General features: G+C 39.2%; 1 protein-coding gene across 1 annotated transcript in view; it reads right to left on the reverse strand.

The window, feature by feature from the left end:
• NXPH1 (neurexophilin 1) overlaps nucleotides 1-22,637 on the reverse strand; it is a 206,989-nt gene that overhangs the window by 183,380 nt on the left and 972 nt on the right. The gene's annotated exons all lie outside the window — the stretch shown is intronic.

A 22,637-nucleotide genomic window follows, 5' to 3' on the forward strand; every position in this document is an offset into this window, starting at 1 on the left:
GTGGTGCTCCTGTTGTTTTCGGATTACACCAGAGGTGAAATGTAAAAATGTTTGCTACCAGTTCTGTGGGCATGGCTTGATAGGTGTGGCTTGGTGGTCATGTGATGGGTGGGCATGGTCAACTTGACATCACTCACTGTTAGAGCCAGGAGCTGCACATTCTGAAACACATTCTGCCTTTCTGAAGCCCCCAACACTTCGAGTTTCCCTCCGCCACCCAAGCAAACATCGGAGCCTTCTCTTGCAGAAACAGAATCCAGGCACAGAAATGGAAAAATGGGGGGGATGGGGAGGAGAAGGTGTAAGAAGCGGAATCCAGGCACAGAAATGAAAAAATGTGGGGGGAATGGGGAGGAGAAGGTGTAAGAAGATCTAGATTGCTGACGTTTGGCGATCTAAGGAAATGCCTTCCAGCTCTTCAAGATCGACTTTAAGAAGCTGACAGCAATAGTGGCAGTGGGCCTCTTAGGAAAAGAGGAGGCTGTGAAGCCCCGGCTGTCACCTGGGAGAGGAGGACCAAGAAGGGACACACACACACAGACACGTATTGCCCCCACTGCCACTACTTTTGCTGTCGGCTTCTCTGAGTTCTTAAAGTCAAACTTGAAGATTTGGAAGACATTTCCTTAGACGCTCCAAACAATGAGTTTGGCAGCATGGAAGGCAGGGAAGCATGGCAGGGCTGCGGGCCATGGACCGGTCTGGGGATGTGGCCAGCCAGCAATTGTATCGGTAAGCAAACCATCCCCAATCTCCACTACCGGGTCTCCCAATCCAGTTCAAATTGGTAGCATTTCACCCCTGGATTGCACCCAAGGCACCTATTACTATTGGTATTACCCTTGCTTGCCTTTGCCACAGTTGTTCTATTTCTATTTGTAGGTCTTTGTATTTTGTTACCTTCTTCAGTTTTTTCTCTGCTATTCTGATGGCCCCAGGCACTGTCACATCCACTATCCAGATTCTTTTGACTTTCTTATCAACAATTGTTAAGTCTGGGGTGGTGGTGGTGGTGGTGGTGGTTGAAATTTTGGACTTATCAGACCTGAATATTCTGACTATACAAACCACTTTATTGGGAACTGCCTATATACTTAAACATTCTTAACAGCAATTAAGTCCTTGGTTAGAAATTGAACTGTTAAGTTTTTAGCAGTCCCAGATTGTGAATCGAATTGAAGATTAAATATTAAATAATAATAATAATAATAAAATTAGAACCAGAAAATTTAAAAAATTAAATTAAAATCAGAATTGAGAAATTATCCATTTATTCTTTTTACCTATGTAGTGGTAATGAACAGCTGTGAAAACTGGACACTGAAAAACAGCAGGAGAAAAAGGACAGACTTCTTATGATTATGAATCTGGGAACTAAATACCAAGGACAAGAAGAAGAAATGATCTGCGGAATCAAAATGAAATGAAAACCCACTGAATCTTGAAAGCAATGATTGATGATCTCACAAGCAGAAATTCACTTTCTTTGGTATATGGGATGAGTAGATAATAAATTAGGAAAAATCATTGTGGTCAGAAAGGTTGAGAATATTAGAAAAGTGAAAATCCATCCAACAATCAACCACTCATTGCTCAACCAACTTTCCTTCAACCACCTGTTGCACATAACCCTCAATCAACTATCAATCAAAACTAGGTATGCACGCCCCTTACCTCTCCTACACCAAACACTACAGGTCTCAAATGTAAATTAATAAATGCAAGAAGTATTGTAAACAAATTACCTGAATTTATCCTCTTATTAAACAATGGTACATTTGATATCATATTTGTTTGTGAAACATGTCTGATCTCATCCCTCACTGACTCCGTTATTTCAAACAAAGAGTATCAAGTCTTTTGATCAGATCATGAACACCACAGAGGTGGTGGAGTAGCTATCTTTTACAGAAAATCACTGAACTTAAAAAATAACCAAGTTGCACATAAACTTTCTCTTCCTGAAACTATTGTATGTGACCTGTCCACTAACACCACACTTAGATTCATACTATGCTACAGAGCCCCTGACTACGACATCGCTCATGCAAATATGTTAACCTCACTGCTAACATGGGCTACCTCTTGCCCATATCCTCTCATCTTCCTGGGTGATCTAAATCTACCTTCTATAAACTGGATAACAAATGAATGTACAACCGAACCAATCCATACTACACTATACAGCGCCGTTACAAACCTAGGTCTTGAACAACTAGTAACTCACAATACAAGACTCAAGAACTGCCTCGACTTTGTCTTTTGTAATAATACAAACTCAATTTATGGACTACAAATAAAAGAACCCTTTTCCAACGGTGACTTTTGTCTCAATATACGCCCTCACATAAATCGTCATAATAATAGTACTACAAACTACAATTTTAAAAAAGCCAACTATGACCTTGTAAACAACGATCTCACATTTCTTGATTGGCAAAATCTATTCTCAACCTGTACCACTGCAGAAGACCACTATAAAGTATTCCTACTTGAAATCAATAAAATCATCAAACTATATGTACCACAAATCACCACCAAAATAAATAAAAAAACAAATTACCCATATCAATAAAAAAGCTTCAATCCAAAAAACAATCCCTCTGGAGAAGACACAAAAAGGGCTATGTAGCAAATTTCAAAAACCGCTACAGAAATATTTGCAACCAAATAAAAACTGAATGTAACATTTACCACACCAAACAAGAAGATCTTCTACGCACTAATCCCAATCGTGCTTTTTATAATTTTGTGAACAATAAATTTAAAGAAACAAGATCCATTCCACCACTAAAAGAATTTAACAGCAAAGAATGTACTGATGAAACAGTTAAAGCAAACCTCTTTAACACATTCTTTGGCTCAGTCTTTGTAAACAGCGATGGCTCAGACCCGACATTCCCCAATCGTACTAACAATGACTACAACGACTTAACACATATAGACTTCACAGAAGATAATTTTGAAAAAGCTCTTCGCAACCTGAAATCATCATTATCTATTGGGCCTGATGGACTATGTGCATACTTCTTTAAAAAAACTTTCAATTAATATAGCAGAACCCCTAAGCATAATCTTTAATAAAGCTTTTACAACTAGTTCCCTTCCTAAATTCTGTCACTAGCCACAGTCATCCCTATCTTCAAAAAAGGATATCCCAGCCTAGTTGAAAATTACAGACCTATCTCTCTATGTTGTGTCACATGCAAAGTAATGGAATCTATCATAAACCAATCCATTACACTCCACCTAGAAACAAACAACCTACTCTCTAATAAACAATTTGGTTTCAGAAAAAAATTATCATGTAACTTACAACTTCTCCACTGCAAAAACATATGGACTACTAACCTTGATCAAGGAAAAGCAATAGATGCAATCTACATAGACTTCTGCAAAGCTTTTGACTCACTAGTACATGATAAACTTCTCCTAAAACTAAAATCCTACGGCATTTCAGGACCTCTTCACAATTAGATAAATGCCTTCCATTCAAACAGACAAGTGGTCAAAATTGGCAATGCTCTATCAAATCCTGTTCCTGTCAAAAGTGGCATTCCCCAAGGCAGCGTTCTTGGACCAACACTCTTCATACTATACATAAATTATCTCTGTGACCTTATCTCAAGTTATTGTGTTCTCTTTGCTGACAATGTCAAACTATTTAACACCACCAACAATACTTCTACCCTTCAAAAAGACCTTGACTTTGTATCCGATATGGTCTAAAACTTGGCAACTCCAAATCTCAACCAGCAAATGCTCAGTCTTACATATTGGGAAAAAGAACCCTAACAATAAGTACAAGCTTGATGGACATTACCTTATAGATGACCCCCACCCTGTTAAAGACCTTGGAGTTTTCATATCAAATGACCTAAATGCCAAAGCCCATTGCGACTACATAGCAAAAAAGGCTCTAAGAGTTGTAAACCTAATTTTAAGCAGCTGCTTCTCCAAAAACTCTACACTACTAACCAAAGCATACAAAACATTTGCTAGACCTATTCTTGAATACAGCTCACCTGTCTGGACCCATACCACATCTCAGACATTAATAAAATTGAACGCGTCCAGAAATATTTTACAAGAAGAGTTCTCCACTCCTCTGAAAACAACAAAATACCTTATGCCACCAGACTTGAAATCCTGGGATTAGAAAACTTAGAACTCCGCCGACTCCGACAAGACCTGTGTTTAACACAGAGAATCATCTATTGCAATATCCTTCCTATAAAAGACTACTTCAGCTTCAATCACAATAATACAAGAGCAAACAATAGATTCAAACTTAATGTCAACCGCTTCAACCTTGATTACAGAAACTATGGCTTCTGTAACAGTTGTTAACGCTTGGAACTCACTACCTGACCCTATAGTCTCTACTCATAATCCCAAAAACTTCAACCAAAAACTGTCTACTATTGACCTCACCCCATTCCTAAGAGGACTATAAGGGGCGTGCATAAGAGCACAAAAGTGCCTACCTGTCCTATTGCTGCCTTTCATTATATCAAATTAATATAGTTGTTGCATACTTTTGCTTATATATATATGTTTTTCTTTTTATGATGTGTTGTTGTTTTATATCAATGTTTACGTATACTATTGTGACAAAATAAAATTTAAAAAAAGTAGTTAGATAAAATGAAAGAGATCATAGGAAAGTTTTAGAAGCACTAGGAATTATCATCAGAGACTCATCAAGATGGTGGGTATTTAGCCAAACTTTTCCTAGGAGACAAAATTGGTTAGTTGAGAAATAACTTTGATACCTTGGGCTAAGAAAGAAATGTTTATGGACTAACAAATGTAGCCCCAAATCTACATGTTTTCTCAGAAATCAGTCCAGTGTGATTTTCAGATACATAGTAGTAGATTCTAACCCTGGTTACTCTTTGGTATACTCCAGTCTTGAGCCAAAAGCTTAATATCACCCCATGTAACGAAATCATTGCCATGGTAGCACCCTGTAGATCTCTTTCTGAGATTTACCAATCATACTTTGCTGCTTTTAATACCTACAGTATTTGAAACTATCTAAACCAGGGTTGTCAAACTGGCACCCCATGGGCCAGATGCATCATGCGCGGGCCACAACCACCCCAGCTCCACAAAGGGAAAAAAGTCACAAAACCTCCCATGACGGCAATGTGATACTGTGAGTTTGACAGCCATGATCTAAACCCATGCAAAGTAACTTGATTCCTATTTTCTATTTCATCTATTCATAAAATAGATTAAGTGTGCATTCTGTTTATCTTTAATAAACAGATAAATAATCTGTTAAATAAATAAATAAATAAATAAACTTTGAAAATCAAGTTATTTAGGTAACAATATTTTTTTAGAACTTTAGTTACTTGATCTTCCAAGTTCGACCATAGTTATATATAAGATTTTTTAATGGAATAATCAATATTGTACAACAAGAAACTAAATATCATCATTAATGCATCATTTTGTGAAAATATTTTCACAAAGCTTGATAACATGTTCCTAATGCTTGTCAATTTCCCCAATGTCTTTCTCTTTACTTGAATGATTAGATTGAGCCTAAGATTATTAAAATTGTGCTCCTAGATTAGGCCAAGAGTTCATCTAATCCAGTCTTCTATATCCCCAAATGACATGATTTATTATTGATTGCCCATCAATAAATATATGGGTAGTTTAGAAATTAAGGCAAACCAATAAAATGCAAAAAAAATCACCAAGGAACTATTACTCAGACAAACAAACAAAATGTAAGCATACAAATATATCTACAAGAAAAATGAAATTAAAAATCATTCTTTTAATATAGTGGGAGCACAGGTAGTAGGTAAAAAGTCTGGGAAAATAACCTTATCTTTATCAAATACATAAAGCACAAGAAGACATCAGATAAACTTCTCTAGGGAGTATTCTAATAAAACTCAGGTGCCATTATCAAGAATACTTAATAACCACACTTGGCTCACTTCACTTAGCAGAAACACACAAAGCAGAATCTTTGAAAGCAAATCATAAAACTTGGTAAGCATATACTGAGAAAGGTGTTTGTTTAGCATCTTAATTCCAAAGAGTTTATATTGTAATGAATTCACCAGCATTGTTTATTTAGATCTAGAAAAAAGCGTGGAGCCACTGTGCCTACTATACATCAGCACGGTGTCACTGAAAAATCTAATCTCAGTTAATGTTCTTTTGATTCTATTTTTCAGTAAGCAAAATATATGGCCCATAGTTTCTTATAATAATTTGAATTAAAGTTTACAAATACAAAGATAAAAAGTATGCAGACTATGAATATAAAAAACTAAAAGTGCAGAGAAAAAGAAAAAAATAAGAAAAAACATGTATAAAGAAATTACTTCTCTCTGCCACCAGACAAGTGCAAACACTAACTTCACTTTCTCTAATATTTCAATAAAAATCTCTTCTTCCTATATCTCATCTCTTATCAATAGACAAATTATAAAATCTCAATAAATAGAGTAGTAGTTTAGCTATTAATTAGCTATTGAGTAGTTTAGCTATTAAGGCAACTGAATAAAATATAGAAAACAAAACAAGAAACAATTACTCGGGCAACAAACCATAACAAAGCAACAAGCTTTTGAGGGCAGTACTCTAGAGGATGAAGAAAAATCTGTGTAAATCTTGCCAGTCCAGTAGGTCCCACAACAGCTGGGAAAAGATACTGGCATGATTTTGTAAGACAATAACGTGAAATAAACAACATCTTCATTTTGCCCCAACTCTGGATAGGGTTACTAAATCTGCAGCTATATTGGCTAGGATTTCTGGGAACTCCACTTCCAACATACAATATATATAAAGAACTAGCTTAGCAAAGAGTATGTTGTTTCGATTCAATGAAAAGATTTGCCTCTATATTGCAGCTCTCATCACCCACATGTGTACAATTTTCTTCTTCTTACTAAGGTGCCATGTTCCCCTTCACATCAGCACATGTAAAATGGCAAGAGAATCAATTCTTTTCTCTTCTTTTGTCTATGTTGAAAAAAATGTAGAGAAGAGGCCTACAATTTTCCTGAGAGGGAGCCTTCCCTTCCTTTCAAAGCTATTGCTTTGACACTATCTTTTAAATAAGTATTTAAAAGTTCTTATATGAAATATCAATATAACAAGAAATATCAAATCAATACAAAATGACTCAAAGCATGAAATCAAACCCCTAAAGCAGCCACTTCATATGTAGGACAATAGACTTATCACACTGTCAAAACTAAATCCTGAAAACCCTAGTAATTGTTTCACTTTACTACAGTAAACTAATTCAATAACTAAAGATTTTCTCTTACCATAGAGCCATATAAGGGTTTTTTTTCCGAAACAAGCCTTTCTTTCAGATTATATCTTAGCTACTGATCCTCTGCACAATTCACACTGTTCTGCAGTCAGTGGCAATGTAGCCTCGGTATCCTTTTTCTGCAATGGATGTGCTGCTAAAGATTCCCAAAATCCAAGTTATTCCCTCTCCTAAGGCAGAGAGCTTTAGAAAACACCAGTCAAAATAATGCAGAAGTATAGGCATTATAATGACTTTCAAAATTCATCACAAATGAAGAGACAAAACACCAACAATTTTCTTCTTCAATCATCTTTTCTTCTAATCCAGTCTAAAAAAAGGAAGCCAGACTATTTGCTAGCTAAGGCGTGGATTCAAAGCAGCTGCTGCGTTCTTCACTGTTACTGCTGCTGCCACTAATAAGGAGTATAATGGGAAACTAGCTGGACCTGGAGTGGCTGAGAAGGCTCCCCCTGTTAAATGACAGACCTGTTCAATGAACAATACAATCTACATATGAAAAGGAACCTGCCAGCATAGGATACCACAGAAAACAATAGAAAGTGCAATAGGAAAAAAGCCAGAATAGAGTAGAGTAGAGTAGAGTAGAGTAGAGTAGAGTAGAGTAGAGTAGAGTAGAGTAGAGTAGAGTAGAGTAGAGTAGAGTAGAGTAGAGTAGAGTAGAGTAGTTAGCTTTGGAAGCCATACTAGGCCAAAGGCTTCCACACACTGCCACTTTCTCCAGTGTGGGAAAGTAGGAGTGCGGGGTGAGGGTACAAGTAGCTATTAGACATAACAACATTTTTCCTGCCGGTCAAGGTCAGGCTGGGCTCACATCTGGAGAAGGAGTGGCCGGGGTAATGCTTCGACATGGGACGGTTGAGGATTGGAACATGTGACCAGCAGAGGAGTCATGAGGGTGGAGATTTTGGAGTTTGTAATACTGAGGGAGGAACCTGAATCCCCAGTTTCGGTTTTCATCCAGCTGTGCCAGTTTACCTATGCTAGTAAAAGAACTTTGAAAGATGTTGGCTTCGGAGTCTTTTCTGCAGGAGGGGTTTTCTGGAACACGGACATTGAGTAGAGTATAAGAGTTGGAAGGGACCTTAGAGGTCTTCTAGTCCAATCCCCTGCTTAGGTAGGCAACCCTATGCCACTTTAGATAAATGGTTATCCAAACTCTTCTTTAAAACTTCCAGTGTTGGAGCATCCAGAACTTCTGAAGGCACGCTGTTCCACTGATTAATTGTTCTAACTGTCAGGAAATTTCTCCTTAGTTCTAAGTTGCTTCTTTCCTTGATTAGTTTCCATCCATTGCTTCTTGTTCTACCCTCAGGTGCTTTGGAGAATAGTTTGACTCCCTCTTCTTTGTGGCAACCCCTGAGATATTGGAACACTGCTATCATGTCTCCCCTAGTCCTTCTTTTCATAAGACTAGACATACCCAGTTCCTGTAATTGTTCTTCATATGTTTTAGCTTCCAGTCCCTTAATCATCTTCGTTGCTGTTCTCTGCACTCTTTCTAGAGTCTCAACATCTTTTTTACATCATGGCAACCAAAACTGGACCAAAAATGAGGACATATTACCCCAAACAAAACAAAAAATAGGAATCATATAAAGAAGATATGAAGAACATATTCATTTTTTCGATCTCTTGGATTACTACTAGGCATTCTTCACCATTATCCAAATTGTTTGAGGTTGTTAGGAGTCTAGCTGGACAATATTTAGAATGCCTCACTTCTATTGTAAAAGTTGCCATCACTTGGGGAATTAGGTTTGAAGAGCAATTTGATGAAGACACAGGTTTTGTTTGGTTTGGTTTGATTTGGTTTGGTTTGGTTTGGTTTGGTTTGGTTTGGTTTGGTTTGGTTTGGTTTGGTTTCCTCAACCATGGAAACATATATGTTGACATGAGGCTAGTAATTATCTTTCAGTCTAACCCCAATGTTATTTTTGATAAAATAAAGATAAATAAAGATAACATAACATAACATAACATAACATAAAACAGACCTCTGGGGAGAAGGCAAATATAAAGATAATAATAAAGAAAAAAGAAAAATCTGTCAAGCAGAACAACCTTCTCCAATCTTGTGCTCACAAATTTATTGGATTACACCACATATCACCTTCAGCTTGGACGGAATTTTGTTTGGAAGAACAAATATAAAATACAAGATTGGAGAAATTTACAACCAAGTGCTGGACTATAGAAAGATTCAGAGTCAAATCCTGTCATCATCTTGTAGGTTAATTCTGTATGAAAATGAATAATTGGGAAAATCAGAAAAATGATTATATAGTATATCTAAAATATTACACAAGATTTATCACCAGAAAAGATGAGCTTAACAAAATATAACCATGTACTTGGGAGTTGCTGGGTGACCTTGAACCATCATATCCTAGATTATATGAGGGTTGTTGCAAGTATATAGGCCACTTTCAGTTTCTTGTGGAAATTTTTTTTAAAAAAACCCTAAGTATTTTGCTTTTCAAAATGTTTGTTAAATTTCCAGGCACTGAATTGCACCACAGACACCTCTTCTGTGCAGAGCAATCTTCTATCCACTTCACAGATAGCAAAGTGCACAAGTGGATAGCTAAGATAAGTCTTGACTTTTTCTTACCCAAATAGCTTTATTTCACAATCTCCAAAGAGCTTACAACATTCTAAGTGATTTAGCTTCTATTCTTTGCTGCCCACAATCCCCATACATATTCTTCATTGGAGTTTGAATAAGCCTGATTCAAAACAGTCTTTCCATCTGCATTCTTTATTGCACGGGCCCTATCATTCTTACAGCTACGCAACCCCTTGAAACTTTCTTGTATTTATTGACAACCACTTCTTGGTACGCAAAGCCCTTGGGGAACAGCTCTGTCAATATTAAGTGAGGATTTATGTGATTGAGAGGCAAAGTCAGTGATTATGTTTTACTTAGCAAGGAAATATGCTGGTTTGAATACCATCCCCCTCCCCAACCCAACTCATAAACAGTCATTTATGTTTAGATTAATTGGGCAAACACTCGTCTTAAATGTGTTGATTTCCATCACTATGGCTTGTCGATTGTAACAGCATCCTTGTGGCATAATTCCTGAGGTTTGGCTTTGAGTCAAATGAGATTTGTTGCCATTATTTTTGTAAAGGCAAAGGTTAATTAATTAATTATTGTTATTATTTGCTGATTTAGTGAGAGGCTCAATAGAAAACTCCCTCTTTAACTATGTTTTCGTGAAGGTCATTAAATGTTCTCTGCCTTCAACCTTCTGCAGCTATTTCATTGTCAATAATCTTCCAAGTTAATCTTTCCAATCTATTATAATTTTGTTTGTTTATTTGTTTGTTTGTTTTAACCCACTCAGGGGAAGATTCTAAAAATTATGTATCCCCAAAGCCTTTCCTTCTATGTTTAATCCTTGGGTACTTCATCCAAAATCAATTCAATTTTTCATCTATTCATGTTTAATGCAAATTGGTTAGTCAGATAAAAAAGCGGGAAATAAGTGAATTCTGGCTGATATTTTTAATTTCAAAAATTCTTTTCTTTTTGGGGAGAAGAGGATGAGCTCCTAGAAAATGAAGGTGCTTACATTGGAAAGTTTAGTGGAAGCTGGTTTTAAAGGAACTTGGTCTTCCTTTGAATATTTATTTATCTCTTGTCCAGTCTCTTAAAAACAAATTGTAAAGGAACTGTTAAAACATAATATGGGGAAGGAGAGGGAAGAAGCCTGAAAGAAATGTTTCTCAAAGAGACATTTTATTCCAGTTGTTCCACTTAAAATCCCCACCAATGATTAATGAGACATCAGTCTTAATTATTTGTTTCTTTGTTTCCAAAGAAAAAGATTGCATTCTAGAGCACTGCTTTTCAACTACCCTTTTGTACAAGGTACTAGAATCAGAAAGTGCCATTACTACAAGTAGAGATGCTGAATGCAATGTGCTTGTGATCCTTTGAGAATATAACACTTAAAACTCTATCCATATTTAGAAGAGGGAACTTTCTCCTATTCTGTCACAATTCACAGAAGAAAATTAATGTGGTAGTTGTCCATGGTACTGAAATAATCACTCAACAGGCATTCTTACTCAGTCCCTTAGAAAAGCAAATAAAGTGCAATAAGATTGGGATGACAGAAAAGCAGGTTAGGAACAGTTCGTGTTTAAGAAAACCTAGTTTAGATTCCACAAAACCACAAAAGCGAGGGATATAGGATATAGGTTTTTTTCCTCATTTTCCAAGGGTAAGAAAGTTCTCCCTCTCTTTCTGAAAGAGAGAGAGAAAACCTTCTTACCCTTGGGAAAGAGGACAAAATATTGATAAAATATTCTGAAAATATTGATAACTGATAAAATAGTCCTGATTGGGTAAACAGATGTACAGGAAAGAGATGGCCTCTGAAACAGTGTTGGTGATTAACATGCATGAAGGCATGCATTAATTAGTAGCTTAAGGCTTACTAATTTGTCCAATAATTCTAAGTGCATATAAGACCCAACAAAGTCTTGGAATTGAATAACATGAAAGTTTATATATCAGTAAATTAGATATTTGATATACTTTTGAAGTGGTGTCAAGTAAAGTAAATACCTTCTCATGTGAATATAATCACCCAGTCTACCCATAAAAGATGGACATTCTGGCTGAAACATTTACTCTATACGGCAACACAACAAAACAAGACTGTGTATTTAAAGGTTCACAGTGGGAATAGAATACTTTCAGTGTTTTATTGAAAAGTTTTCCAGAGATATATTGTTGAAGATTATATTTGAATTCATATAATAAACTGGGAGACCATGAGTTCCAGTTCCATTTTAGGCAAGAAAGCCAGTTGGGTAACTGGTCCAGACATTTTCTCACAACTCAATCCACTTCACAGGGTTGTTGTTGTTGTTGAAAAAATGGGAGGAGGAAGGAGTATTAGTTATATGCACTACTTGAATAATAAAGATGGGATATAATCAAATGGGACACGGTGGCTCAGGGGCTAGGACATTGTGCTTGTTGATCGAAAGGTCAGCAGCTCAACGGTTCGAATCCCTAGTGCTACCATGTAACAGGGTGAGCTCCCATTACTTGTCCCAGCTTCTGCCAATCTAGCAGTTTCGAAAGCACGTAAAAATGCAAGTAGAAAAAATAGGGACCACCTTTGGTGGGAAGGTAACAGCGTTCCGTGTGCCTTTGCCGTTGAGTCATGCCGGCCACGTGACCACGGAGACGTCTTCGGACAACGCTGGCTCTTCAGCTTTGAAACGGAGATGAGCACCTCCCCCTAGAGTCAGCAACAACTAGCACGTATGTGCGAGGGGAACCTTTACCTTTACCTTATAATCAAATAATTATATAAATATGTAATAAATGGAGATGGATATTACATTAACTCCAAGGATGACACTAACTAGAAATCTAAAAGTTTATAGTGAGATGAATCTGAAGCTTCAAGGATGCAGAAAGTTGCTCGATGAGCTTTAAAATTAGAATCCACTGTGAAGGGAATTGGAAGTATTCATCCTTAGGCTTTCGGGTTTTTAAAAATCAGGTTATGTCACACTCTTTTTATGTCTTCTGTTAATTTTATGAACAATCACAGATGGTCCTCAACTTTCTGTCCAAAATTTCTGTGCTAAGTAAGACAGTTGTTAAGTGACTTTTGTCCCATTTTATGACCTTTCTTGCCCCAGTTGTTAAGTGAATCACTGTTAAGTTAGTAACATGGTTGTTAAGTGAATGTGGCTTCCCCATGGACTTCGCTCATCAGAAGGTTTCAAAAGGTGATCACGTGATCATAGGACACTACAACTGTCATAAATATGAGTCAGTTGCCACATGTCTGAATTTTGATCATGTGACCATGGAGATACTGCAACAATTGTAACTGTGAAAAACAGTCATAACTCACTTTTTTCGGTGCTGTTGTAACTTTGAATGGTCACTAATTAAACTACTGTAGATCAAGTGATACCTACAAGCAAACTTTTTTAGGTCAAGCAGTACCTACAAGCATGGAACAATTGGATGAAAAATAATTAATAAATTTTAAGAAGGAATAAAGGCTCTTTCCATTTCCAATTATGTTAAGTACAGGCAGAGAAGCTCAAAGAAAGGCCATCAAAAAGTAGATGATATCCTTACAATAAGAGTGAATCAGGTGCTATTCTGTGTAAATATAATTCATTGACTGCCAGATTTCACCCTAGAAAACATCTGTGGTTTCCCTCACATTCTGAACTCCATCCTGTGGTTAACAAAAAACTAGTTGATTTCTACCGTACTTACTTTCACTGCTTTTAAGTGAATAATGGATTGACCGACCCTTTGGGGAGACAGAAACTACAGGAAGAAGGCAACCTTGGCCACCAGTATATCCAGTCCAGAAGTTTGATTAGGATCACTTTGGAGGCAAAAGAAACTCTGGTCTCACAGAAAATTTTGAAACAATCAGAAAATTAGAACCAACAGAAAACAACCAGTTTTGTGTGGTAGTTAAGATGCTGTGAGTTCCAGGGCTATTTTAGGCATGAAAGATGCTGGATGACTTTGAACCTTAGCCCAACTAAATCATAAAGTTCTTTTGTGGGGGAAATGGGAGAAGTAGTATGTATTTATTGTCTTGAGTTTACTTATAAAGTAATAAAGGTGGATTTTTAAAAAATAAAATAAAAATAAAATTGAACAGAGAAAGAGTATTGTATCATTCTAAAGTTTGCATTAAAAAAAGGCAGCAATACACACATTAAATACCTATGCACTGTTTGCTTTATTTTTATTTTATTTTTCTTCAGGAATAATTGGGACCAGTACACTAGTCAATTGCGGCAGTGTATAGTGAATATTTGTTTACAGCTTCAGTTAATGAATGTCAATGGGATTTGCTTTGAGATAGAGATAACTCATTTGTTTTTCTCTTTTTTTAATTCATTTGCTACTAACTAAATTCTTTTATAATTATGCTTCTCAGATACTTCCTATGAATCTATTGAAATTTATTCCGAATGATAAATTAGATATGGCATTGGATTATATTACTAGGTTCTGTGGCCTGCACTGGTGTGGTATTGGGTGGTATTTAATATCTCAAATAGAATCATTTTTTACCTAGCCCATTAATCCCCTACAACCAATGATAAAACCATTAAAGTGATCCAGTATATTGGCAAACAAATTTCATAAATTTTAGGAAAAGTTCCAACAGCAATTCTGGCTACTTTTATTTGAAACTGAAGTTTTCATGTCATTAGAGTCTGTGATCTTAAACATGGTTGCATTAAAGTCATTTACTTCACCCAAAAGATATCACTTTCTACTAAATATCCTAATTGGAAGTTTTGGATTTCAAATCCCATGAATCTCCCAGCCAATTCTTGGAAGATTCCTTGTTGGAGAAGTGTGCTTTGGACTATTTTTCAATTAATTCAAAGAAATTAAAACAAACTTGTTTACAGTAAGAAAAGAACATTATAGGCCACAGAGAAATTGATAAACTCTCAGAGATTAACTTCACCCTAAATAGATTTATGCTGTGGATACAATTCAAAAACATGAAATAAGGTATGTGATAGCGAACAATATAGAGAACAATAATTGTTAATATTGTTATGTGTATAAAGTAATAACATACTTTATACACATACATGCATGCATATGAGATTGGCCTGAGAGAAGGGGTATCTCTGTTTCTCGGCCTGTCTGCCTTTCTCTGTATGTCTCTGTCTTTCTATGTATGTATGTATGTATGTATGTATGTATGTATGTAAAGATCAGCTGTCCCATATATCAGCCTCTCCTAAACTTTGCTGAACTTGGAGGCCAGTATAACTGTATATCTGGGAACACCTGTGTTCTACTGTGGGCGTCTCTCTCACTTCCCTAAATTTTGGAGTCTTGCTACCACGCATGATCATAAAGGAGTTGCATCAGAGGTGGGTAAGAAGATTAGGGCATAAAAAGGCAGAGACAGGGATTACAGATTATACCAAGCCACGGTTTGCTTATTCACATAGCTGAATGGGGCACTGTTGACTGGGTTCACTCAATCATAGATCATTTTAGTTTAGTCTTGGCTGCACCTCTGGCAGAAATCGGTCTGCTGCGCTACTCAGCGTGCAATAAGGCATCCCCCTGCGCCGACCTGCTCTACAGTCCTGCCAACAGTTTTCGGAAAGGTCGGAGGTCGGCTTCGCTGGTAAATGAGTTTGGAGGGGGAGGTATTTTTCAGGGGAGAAAAACTGGCATGTCCTCCTTTCCTTCCATCCGAGGGAGCCTGTTCAGGAAATGGCTGGCAATATTCATCGTGAAGGCACTTTCATTAAAAGTAACTCATTCGACTTTCACCATAAATTGAGTGACATCCTTACGGCATAGCCTTTTTATCCTTGATAAAGTGCTTGCCAAGATTTAGAAAAAAGGGTGGAGGGGAGCGAAGACTGGGAGGAGGGAGAGAAGTAGAAATCCGTCAAGCAGAGTCGTCAAGTTGTCAGTCTATAGTATAAAATATAGCTAAAAGCTCCTATTTACCAAGCACCCGAGGGGGTGCTTTAAAAGCTAAATTAGGCGAACCCGGACTGAGTTAAACTAGAAGGGAAATCACTGGACGCCATTCGCCCCGATCGCAGCACAGAGATAAGACAGGATCAGCGATCCTGGGGAATCAAGACTTGCATTCCCTCGAGAAACGGGCGCTTCCTAGCAAGAGAACAAGAGGGATTGGGGAGAGAGAATAAACTGCTTTTTTTTTCATCGCTGCTCTACTGGCGATTTTGCGTTAATAACGTTAATATTACAATATTATGAATATAATCAACAATATTTGCCAGAATCGCCAGATGGGAATAATATTGCCTCTGTGTAAATGCAGAAACACACACATCTCACCCGCCACTCCAACATTTAAAACAAGCTATTGAGGCCGAAGGAAGCGGGAGTTCAATTAGCAAGCTAAACGCAGCAAGGGGGGAAATGTCCACTCCCTTTTCACTTAAATGCCTTTGTACTAATCTTTTTTTCCCCTCCTGACATTAAAGAAAAAGAGAGGAAGCATCAAGAGGCCCCCACCCCCATTTTAAAAATAGAAAAAGTATAAAAGCAAGCGAGCAGAAGAGAATTCGTAGTAGATCCCGTCTGAACTGACCTGGCACCGCTACTTGTGTTTTAGCAAAGATCTAAGTTTGGTTTCTGTCCCTGCGAAGCTTTACCTTAGGAAGAACGCTTCCTTGAACTCTCTGGATCATGGACGGGATCAGTGCAGTTTTTGAACTCCAATGCTTGCAGAACTGCAGCAGAGGAAAGTTACTAACACGCGTGGGTATCCCAGTTGACTCCCTGAACGCTACAAAACGGCATTAGCGAGCTAAGAAACAAGGCGCTAATGAACCGAACCGGAAGATCGGGCTAGGATAACCGGGTCATTTTATTCATCTCCTCGAAAGGAAGCCGCATTGGATTCCGGGGGTGGGGGAGCGTGGGAGCGTGTTGATCCCAGGAAAACGTCTTTGGGATTAGGAGGACAAAAGCAATGGAATGTCAGGAAACGATTCATTAGCAGACTGGAACCACCAAGGGAGAGAGCGATGCACTTTAACGACACGGTTGTGTCTGTAGTGCCAGCGAGGTTTCCAGATATGCCACAATAATGTACATGTATTATTTGGGATAAGCATGGTATTGGGTACACGCGGAGCCTGCACTAAGTGGACTGCACAGAAGCGCAAAGAGTATTCTTTAAGGCATGCTGTTTTCCTCTTAATTGCTTAGAAATAATCACTATACGTGTGTGGATGCGTGTGACGGTACCACATACTTCCACCCAGAACACAGCTAGCAGTAGACACTTACTTTTATTTCATAGGTCGCTTGTCGCAACACCCTTTAAATCCTACACAGCCTTAATATGGACAACCATTTTTCTACAGGCAGAAAAATTCAACTAGTGGTTCCTTTGTTTATTTATCCTTACAAACAAACAAACAAAATCAATTGTGACGACCGCGGGTGCGCGGCCAGCTGTTTTGCTCTTTCTCTGGATATCTACAAAAGTACAGCAAATCGCTTCAAAGAAAGGAGGAGGCAGTCAAATAATAGCCATATGCTTTCAGCACTCCCACTCGCACTACTCACCCACCCACTCTCACACAATCTTTGAAAAAGCCTTGGGAGGAATGGTTAGTGGAGGACAATAGGGCCCAGTTGGTAATAATTTCCTTGCAGCCTGCGGAAAATGCTTAGCTGACTTGGGGCAGGGGGAGAGGGTTTATAATTCTGCCCTTTAATTCTGAGAAGAAGAAAAGAATGACACCAAAATCATGGAACTGGGGAGGATTGACTAAAGAAATATAAGCTGCTCTAGAATCTGCAGCCGTGTCACCAAAAAAAAAAAAAAGCTATTCTCTCCCCACACACACATACAGACACACACACTCTACCAAAAAAAAACAGCATGGGCCAAGCCTTTTATCCTACAGTTCATCCTTGCCTAAACATAGGCCCCCGTCTAGGAGCAGTGGCATCCAAGCCCTTACCAGCCTTCTTTGGTTACACTAACAGGCTATCCACACCAGCGATTGTCCTCTCCTATCCGTATTAGTGATATATCACTCTATGCCTCGGGAAGGTGCTAGAAATCGCCAGTGTTGACAGCCCTCAGGGTGTGCAGAGTGGGGAAGAGGCCTCGAAATACCCCGCAGAACCTTTTCGAGGATGAAGTCAGGTGACCTCTTGGGAGGTGTGATCTGAGAAGGGCAGATAGGAAGGTGTGGTCACGCCCCCTCCCTTAGGTAATTGGCCTCGGGATAAGTCAGACCAGCAGTTACCCGAGTCGTGCGGGATCCTTAATTTGAAAGAACGGCATTCCCCCGATGAAGCTAAAAGGCAATATGAACACAAGAGTGGAGATCAGAATCGGGACAACTTTATATACTGGGCCTTCTTTATATATATACATATATATATATACATACATACATACATACATACATATATATATATATATATATATATATATATATATATATATATATATATATATATATATATATATATATATATATATGTATATATATATATATACACACACACACACACACACATACATACATACATAACAGAAGTTGTTGGGATTTTCGGCCAGCGTCTGTAAAGCATTTTCATGGCAACTATTTCAAATACATATTTGAAATAGTATATCAAGTATATATTTTCACCTTTGAAATAAAGTATATGCAACTTCCCTAAACTGGCTTAGTGGGGGGGGGGGAGTGTTCGAGTTTCAGACATGGTTTTTGGTCCGCTCCTGATTGCAGCTCCGATTTAAAAATAACAAAAAACAAGACACGTCACAATTACTAGTCACCAGCTTTATGAGGTCGAGTGACTGGCACCGAAGTCGTCGAAGTGAACCACGCAAAGAGGCCTAAAGTATTGCTAGCTGTTCTAACATTACAGCTTCGATCTTCTACGCCTTTACACACACTCTACTGAAGACCATGAAGTTGGCTGCCAAGTAAACCTGGGACTTAATCTCCAAATGTTAGTCCCCTTATCGACAGCAAAGCTAGCTACTGTACTGCCCAATCAGGATACGAGTGAAAATTTAGGATTTAAACGGCAAACATGTCTGCTTCACCGCTAAACTGCGAAGTAATTTAGCCCAGAACATTGTGCGAGGTAGAGGGGATTATTATTTAACACACTTAGACCGTACTCACCCACACCAACTCCGTGTACTGCTAAAGGAGACATTGGTTTCCAATCTAGAGTTCAGAAAATGTTGGGAAAGGTGCCTAAAATAAATCTAGGAAGGCAAAGAAGGACAAGTCTCATCATCAGAATAAAATACTTGATTCGGTGTTTCATACTATTAAGCAGGACACGGGTCGAAACAAATCTATCAACCTGCTCTTCCACGACTCGGTGGCTTCAATGTTTTCAAGGGAATATTAGCCGCCATAACCACCAGGAAAATATTTCGACGCGGCCTTGCAAATGGACCCCCAGACTTTTCCAACCTGGCGCCCTTCAGCCTGTTTGGACGACAGTTCCCATTACCATCCCGCTTGGGTGATGAGAGATGAGGTCCCTCCAATATGGCAGGCGCCCGGTAGGGAAAACCTGGCCAACTTGAGCGTGCGTCCCTACGAGCAGGGTGCGAGGCATCTCTATAGTAAGGCTGGAGGTTGCCGACTCCCCGTAGTGGCGTAATCTGCGCAAGGAGATTTTGACTGTGATCAGCGCCGAAGTGGAAAGAACCCCACGATTTCCGGGGGGGGGACTTTAAATCAAGGTCGGAGGGGAGAGGCTCGTCTGCAAGTTATGATTCATACTTCTGTCTTGCCTCTTCGGAGACACACAGGCTAGGTTTGAACGCAGTGAATCCTATTGAAATCAACGAGATTCGTCTCCGTGACAATGAGCCTCGGTTCAAGTCTTGTGGTGGATTCTATCTGGTTGCCACGCGTACTACATATTCTCCCCCTCAAAAAATAAAAACTTTTCTTACAAAGTTTTAAATAATTTATATGTGGGTGGGGAGCTTTATCTAATAAAGGTACACATATAAAGGTACACGTTTAATGTGTTAATATGTGTGTGCACGCATTTACATAACTATTCTTGCGTTTAGTGTGTAAATGGAGAAGATATATATATAATTCCTATTTGTACTGTACACTTGCCTATAAAAGTAATATATGATTTTATATATTAAATTATTTGCGTATCAGAACTTTATATTGCCTTATTTCACAGTGTCCTGCATATGTCTGTCCCAATGTCATATATAACCCACAAGTGTAATCTGCACACTTGGAAGCCTGCTGGAAACGCTCCAGAAGTAATGTCAGATTAAAGTTTCAGGTTAGAAAGGATTCCAACTCCTCTAATAGTTCGTATCTAACCACCACCACCATCATCACCACCTCACACACACACGAAACGTTAAAGGGAACGGTATGTTTCGGCTCACCTACAGTGAGCCTGGGGAATTATCTATTATTCATTGGGTACATTTTAAATATGGGTGGCGATTCGCCCGCGAACAGAAGATTGTTCTTGTTTTAACGAAAGCTTCGTGATGAAATGGTTATTTTGCACCATCCAGGCATTCTTCTAACGCATCGCTTCCCGGTGCAAAGAAAGAAGAGGTCCTGAGATCCGGGAGAAGCCAACGCTGAGATCCCCGAGGACTAAGCCAAAAGGAGAGGGGAGAGGGAAGCAGTGGGAAAACTTGTTAAGGTTATGCCCCGAATTCCTTCGAGAGCCAGACACACCCGGAAGCTATTCCTGGCTTCAATCCAGAGCTTGGCCAGAAAAGCAACTGCTGTCCTAACAGCTCCTGGCCTTGGGAGAGGCAGTAACTTTAGCCAGCAACTCAGTCGGCTTGTAGCTAAGGTTACTTTGGTTGGGTGGATACAGCTTCTCACCTTTTCGGACAGCCGCGGCCGGAGATCGGATGTGTCAAAAACGGGAGCCCGACAGATTGAGAAAAGAAGCTGGTCCAGCCGAGCTTCTAACCGAGCTTTGCGCTTGAATAGCCAAACAAGACCCTGGCTTTGCCTGCTGCGGGCCGGCAGCAGTCGCTCCTCGGAACTGGTGGGATCCATCTTCCCTTTCATTTTATATACCTCGATCGATTTTCACTGCCGGCGGAACTCAGAATGAAAGCGGATTTTATTTTTCTCCAACCCTCCACGTTGTTTCGCTCCAGCCCATTCTGTACAATTCGGCCTCCATGGGGAAAAGGGCGGCAGGCAACAAAAGTTACCCCTTACTGGTTCGCGCCGTCGCATTAAATGCTTTAGTCAAGTTTAATTAAGGTTTGCTTGAAAAGCTCAGTGCTGTCACCCGACCTGATTGCCGAAAGGCCCCGGGAAATTCAGCCAGGAACTAGAGTACGATTAGAAGAGCGGGCGACTGGGACGCGAACCATGAAGTTGGGCTGAGGAGGAAGTCTGCCGCCAAGTCGAGAAAGGGTTGAAGCGTTGGTTTATTTTTAAATTCAGTTAAATCTTGCATTGTTTTCAGACATTTCTTTTTTCCCCTTCCCCTCCCGTTTCCACCGCTGGCGGGGGGGGGGGAGTGAAGGCAGTCAGGTAATGAAATTGGTAACTAAACAGTAATTGAATCAGCATAATTTGCGTACGGAATGCATTTCAAATGCTTCCAGTTTACAATTAAAGAACTGACTCCCTTGCTTCCAGCGTGCCGCACATTTAGAATAAGGACTTATTTTAAGTTCTAGCAAACGGGCGAAAGTGGGAAAAATCACGCAGTTTAGGAATCTCGACACTGGTTACATGTTCGGTAGTTTACTTAACACAGTTTACAACAATCAGAAGGAATAGGAATGACGCTACAAAATCCCCCCTCCACCCGGCCCAAAAAAATTAAAAGAAAAAAATTGCAAAGGTAAATGGCCCTTTCAGGTGTCCGTAGTCTATGAAGCCTTGCAGAGTCATTGCCCTATGTGATGTCACTAGTCGGAGTCTTACCACTTTGAGAATCTTGGCGGAGCGTCCATTCTCCAGCCAATTCTCACATTCCTTTTGGATCCACACCTGTCCACCGCATAGAGGAGGGGTAGTCAGAATGCACGCATATTGGTCTTTTATTAAAAGGAAAGACAAAAAAGCTTTCCAAGATTTTTTTTTTTAAACTTCTAAACTGGCACACGATCCTCCTTTGGGAGGGACAGGGAGCGAAGGTTATACGAGCAGGTGGATAGCATCCAAGAGCGATGATTTCCAACGGGAGGGGTTGCCCCTGAGTTCACCTGTTTACCCCGAGATGTCTCGAGCGAGGCTGAAATTGGGGCACAGCGCCCTCAAGCGCCCAAAGCCTGCAATTACAGGCAGCGGAGGGAGGGGGAAGACCCTAAAGAAGCTCATTGGGTTTCTGCTACTTGGGTTGAAATTACACTCAAGCCTTTTCAGCTCTTGTTCTCTGGTTTGTTTGTTTTTTCCCTCTCCGCCCTAATCCTCGTACTGTCATTTATCCGATCTGCAAACCGGTGGCTTCCGAAAGAAACCAAACGGAGGGCTCTGGTGATGTAGATCGTTCGATCCATGCAGAGAACTGGATCGGCGGGAAAAGAAGCTGCTGCAACCTCTATGCTTCCGGTAATCTTAAAGGGGAGTTATTCCCGAGACACTTTCCCAGTAAGCTAAGGGAGGATGCTCATAGTGGAATGGTTCATATGAGTAGAGTTTATTCTGTGGTGGGCGGGGGAAAGATAACCAACAGGACTTTATTTTCCCACGCGCAAGATTCCAGCTAATGGAAAATGACTGGAAGGACTTTTCAGAGTAACAACGAAGACTTTTTTCCTCGGTCCGG

Source organism: Ahaetulla prasina, chromosome 4 (genome assembly GCF_028640845.1).
Source record: "Ahaetulla prasina isolate Xishuangbanna chromosome 4, ASM2864084v1, whole genome shotgun sequence".
NCBI classification, from domain to species: domain Eukaryota; kingdom Metazoa; phylum Chordata; class Lepidosauria; order Squamata; family Colubridae; genus Ahaetulla; species Ahaetulla prasina.